Source organism: Anopheles bellator, chromosome 1 (genome assembly GCF_943735745.2).
Source record: "Anopheles bellator chromosome 1, idAnoBellAS_SP24_06.2, whole genome shotgun sequence".
NCBI lineage: Eukaryota > Metazoa > Arthropoda > Insecta > Diptera > Culicidae > Anopheles > Anopheles bellator.
The window spans coordinates 40769045-40774136 of NC_071285.1; the positions used below are offsets into that span (position 1 = coordinate 40769045).

Consider the following 5092-nt stretch of genomic DNA (forward strand, 5'->3'; position numbering starts at 1 on the left):
GTAGCATCGTAGCGGTAAAGTAAGTGGCCCGTTCCGTTCCGTGCCGTGGGTTTCCACCGTGCCGTGGGTTTCGCGTGCGCATTTGGCGGACTGGCGGCTCTGGTTGTGTTGCGTTCTTTCGTCATCGCCAGTGAGAGAGAGAGAGAGCGAGAGAAGGCGAAAGAAAATGCGTTTCATTCGATCCGGCTCCGGCTCGTTACTCGTTTTTGGCCGCAAACGCGCGCTACGGGGTGACTGGTGACTGGTGACTTCGTGGTGGTGTCCGCCCGTGTAGGGTTTTTCTTTTGCTGGCCTTCTGACTTCTCGACTCATAACTTCCCCCCGGGGGGAGCCTCGGTTGGAGTTCTTATTTTGTTTTAGTTTCGGCTGTCCGGCGTGCGGCGGGCGTTTATTAGTTGGCCCGTGTCTTATTTGTTTTTCCTTTCCAATCGCTCGTTTAGCTCTTTGTTTATGGCGGCCCCAGTCAGCTTTCGCACGCCCTCCTTCGGAGATCTTCGGTTGATCGGTTGATCGTTGTTTTCGATTGTTGCGTCGTGCGGCGTGGTGTTGAGAAATTTATTTGTTCCCCCAAATTTGACACCCGCTGAGCAGCGCGTATCCTTTCGCATGGGACCCGGGACGAGTGACAGCAAAAGGGGAACCGAAAACTCTTGCTCTCTCCCTTTGGGGTCCCTTTCGTGCCCTCACCCTCTCTGTCTCTTTCACTCACTCACGTACCTCGGAGTGATTAAAACGAAACCGAAGAATTGTACGACACGAAAAATTAAACGTTTTCACGCAGCATTTGGTCTCCCGTCCGGATCGTGTCCGAGATAGGCGGCGCAGTGTGTGGTTGTGCATCCCAGGGTCCAAGCGCGCGCGTGTGTGAGTGATTTTTTTTAGACCGCGGAATTTCTCACCTCGCAGGTGGCACCTCATTTTTATTGGTTGTTCTTTGTAATGTAATAAACGTTCTTGTCGTTGTTTCGGTGCCGTAGGAGCGCAAGGAAGCGATGCAGCCAAAGTGCAACGAAATGCATACCGTGAGGTGATCCCGAACGGAACCCGATTTTGCTGCTGTGTGAGTGCAGTGCCTGTTTAACGCCAGCAAGGAGTGAAGAGTCAAGTGATAAAGAATACGCAAAATTGGGAACCATCCCGAGGGTGTGCGTGCGCGTGTGTCTCTTGTGCAAGGCTACAAGGCCGACACAGTGCAAGGAAAAAGGAGTCAAGCAGGATCAGGAGGAACACCGGGCTGCGATCGTCTTTCGCTCAGCTCACCCGAAACCGAACAGAACCGGTCCAAAAGTCCGGCCAACATCGATCACCATTCGGAGGAGTTTTTTGGTGCTCTGCGAACGTTGCGTAACCTCAACAAAAAAAGTCGAAAGTAAGTAGTAGATTGTAAATTGCCCAATCGCCCCGGTCCTGGCCATCGTTTTCGTGTCGCTTTATGAAACCGTTTTCTCAAAACCGGCCTCCAGGGTTCGTCTCCACGCCAATGAAGTGCAGCCGGCGTCTCATTGCACCGATCGCGGTGGCATTTACGGCCTGTGGCCTTTGCGGTGTAAAGTACACCGTCACGCTTGTTAATCATTGGCAAAAATTAGGCTCACCGTCCAGTCGCAATCACCGGGTGCCCCATACTTATGCTGGCCGCCACGTTCCGATCATAAGATCCGGGATCGGATCGCGGATTAGCGATCGGAGCTCGATTTGTTGTTGTTGCGGTACGGAAAAAAATTTGTTAAACAGTTTTTTCCCACTCGATCCATCATTTCGGGCGGGATCATTTATTGGAATGATTGGGAGGTTTGCTGTATGTGGCATGTTTTGCATACGGCGAAGCACCCTAATGACTGCCTTGTGACTCGCGTCGATCGCCCATGATCGGCTCAAGGAGCATGTTACTCCGCCATTAAACCACGACCTGATCCGTTTCGTAGAAAAAAAAACTCCCGCCCGGTTCGCTCTTTATTTTATCAATTTACTACCTCCCCTATAACGGCTTTCCGGCCTCGTAGGCACCTGTGGTCGCAACCGGTGGGACCCGTGGGCTCGTTTTTCCCTGGCATCACTTTCCTCGCTCTACTTAACCCCGTGGCTCTAACCCCGTTAGAGGCGCCCCGCGATGGGAAGCCTTCCGCAGGTGCATATTAATTGTTATCGGACGAGGGGTGCGCAGAAAGAAAAAAAAAACGGTTGATTACATAATGTGCGAATTAAGAATAACTGTGCCCTGGCCGGACCGGGCGTGGCCGGGTGTGAATAAAACAACACAACAAGCTGCGCCATTTTTTTTATGCGCTGTTCTCATGAACTTTTTTGCCCTCTCCCCCTGAGCCCGGGCAAATGAAACGAAACGATCGCGTCTCATTCGGTTCGCCCTCCGCGGGTCTTCGCGGGGCAAGGTCGAGATGCCATAAAAGTGTGGTGCCGGCAATGGCGGCGCACGAACGATGATTTAGCGCACGATAAAGCAACAAATAACGCCCGCCCCAGAGGTGCAATTACAGTGAAGTCGTGAAGATCGCCAAACGGAGTGCACGACTTCTTTGGTGGGGGGGATCGATCACGCCCCGGGGCCCTCGGTGCGTGCCACGATGGTGCGTGTGGTGAGTCATTTCGGGAAGGTGAGTGATTTAAAGGCGCAGGGACGTTTCCTTGTTCTTACCCACAACCGACCCGCGGGATCAAGAACTCCGACTCCATAGCCTGAACACATAAGCCCACACAATCGCCTCGGTCGCTTACTCAATCCGTGTGGGGAACGCACACGGATTAACCTTCAACTCCGGAGGGAGGGAGAGAGGGACGAGGGACGCGGACGTGCTCTTCCTGCATCGTCTCGACCGAACCATGATGTCATCGTCATCACTCCGACTCAGTCGGGGGTTCGTCGCCTGGGTTCGTAACGAAAGACTTCAACGGCGTTCAAGCGAAGCGGAGGTGTCATAGAAGTCGTTGCTGCCTCGCCTCGCTTGCCTTGGGGTTGCGCGGTTCGGTCCGAAGCTCACGTGCGCCCACGCAAGACCCAGCTGACTTCCGTCGAACGGGGCCGTCGAGTACGACGTGGCCATTGTGCCGACGAATCCCATTAGTCGGTGACCTCTCGGTGTAGAGAAGAGGCGCAGCGCAAGGGAAGTGCCATGGGGAGATGCTTATGGTTGCGTTTAATTCCATTACAACGGAAACGAAGTGCCCACGCAGCGCCCTTTTTAATGGAGGCCATTTGCTTCGATTTGCAAACCCCGGTGCCTTACCATTTTTCCCCAAAGCAAACCCTTTCGAGAGCGCCTCTATTTACACACCTGCTTTTTGGGCTTACATCGAAAATGGCGAGTTCGGACTGCTGTTGGATGTTAATGGTAATGGGCCGCCCAATGAATGGGCCGCGCGAGTCGACTTCCTCACGCTTTAGGTTGTGTGCGCCCCCCGAAATAGCTCCGTAAGTGCCCAAAACTGGATCGAAAGGAAACCAGAACGCAGACCCTCGAATTCCGCGGTTTGCGTGGGGTTCAAAGCGTTCGAGTGGCGTTAAAGTCCCCCCAAAAGGCGCAACGTTGTGCCTCTGTGCCCAGAGCGCCGTTAGCTTGCTGGAGGTCATTGAAAGCAAACGCAGTCTGTCGAACCACCAGCCCGCAGCAGCATAGCCTCCGTTTCAGCGCGTGTATGTTTCGGTAGCTCCACCGACATGGCGTGGCCACATGCGCGCGTGGTGAGTGAATGGGCAAACATCAAATTGAAATTCGATTCGATTTCCACCCTCGAAATGCGGCGGATCCACCGCATGGCTGGGGTACCGCTATGTTTTGGGTTCCTTCAACCGGTGCCCCGCGGCCCGCGGAGCAGATGCGTGCGTCCCCATTAGCCCACGGCCCGAGTGCGTTCACAGCCCCGGGCCGGGACCTTGCGGCACGGAATGCCACGCTACCATACGGCTTCGAGAATGTTTATTTAATTCGGAGCTTCGGAGCTCGGTGCGTGAAATTATTCCGAAAGGTTTATTGCACCCCCGTGAACGTCACCGAAACATGCGGGCGAGGCACCCGTTTGCGAAGGAAGCGTCTCAATCGGATACTGACTCGATTGACAGCAGTTCGGAAGAGGTAAACAATTTACTTCAGCCGTATCGGGTGAAGGGTGCGAACGTACCCATCGGATTCGGAAATGAGGACACCCAGAACCCAGAGAGCGAGCGAGAGAGAGATCATCGAATCAATTCGATGCATCTCTCGGAGCGATCAAATCGATCGCCAAGCGACATCGCCAGTATGTAGCGAGGATCACGACGACGACGACGATTGAATTCGCGGTTAATTATTGTTTCTCTCCGCTTCGCCGCTTCCCGGGCACCGGCCACCCCGGAAAGGGGCCGGGTTCGTGCCTTAGGCCTCCCCGACTGGTTGAAGTCTTTCGATCGAAACGCGCGCCGGCAAAAACGGGGCACCGTCGAAAAATGGGTCAGCCTCGAATTAACCGATGTGGTGCCTCCCGGGCCGCGGAGGGATCAGCGGGGAAGACTATGCTTTTGTCTATAATCCGACCGATCATCGGCCGGCCTTTGCGCGATGGTCACGCGAGCCCTCCTCGGGGCCGTTGCGAAAGGCCACACAAATCAACGAAACGAACGGTGCGATCGACGGCGCGATTATCGACGATGCGGAACGGCAGAAGACGGGCCCAGCATACTCTGGCCGTTGGCCGTTGGATTATGGCCCAGGTGGCCCAGTTTTCGGGCCTGACCCGACCACCGTTTGGTGAGTGTTGTAAATTGATAAACTGATGGTTTCGGTTCCCGGTTGCGGCAGGAAGTGTGATCCACATCGCTGACGATCGGGGCACCCGGGGCCACCGAAACCACTAATTTGGCTCTCCGGCCGATCGTCGGGCCGTTGCCAGATGCGAAATTAGCTGAAAATGGCCACAAACTCTGACATCCGGTGCCGGGCCTTTGATCGGGCCACCTTCAGGACTCCAGGTTTTTTTCTCTTCTAAATTGATAATGATATCGATCGATCGATAATTCGGTCGTGCGTAGTTCGGTGGGTCACCCTGTAATTGGGTGTAAAATGATTATTGAGGCGAAAAAAGAAAGATCACTCAATTCAGT

At 54.4% G+C, this 5092-nt stretch overlaps 1 protein-coding gene across 2 annotated transcripts in view; it reads left to right on the forward strand.

Moving 5' to 3' along the window:
- LOC131206697 (cuticlin-4) overlaps positions 1-5092 on the forward strand; it is a 37803-nt gene continuing 32711 nt past the window's right edge. The window contains exons 1-2 of one of the 2 annotated variants that reach the window (XM_058199363.1): positions 1-19; positions 978-1369. The gene's annotated coding sequence lies outside the window, so the exon portion shown is untranslated. Of the gene's footprint in view, positions 20-241; positions 271-977; positions 1370-5092 lie in introns of those variants that run through there. The other variant, XM_058199364.1, reaches the window with a different exon arrangement.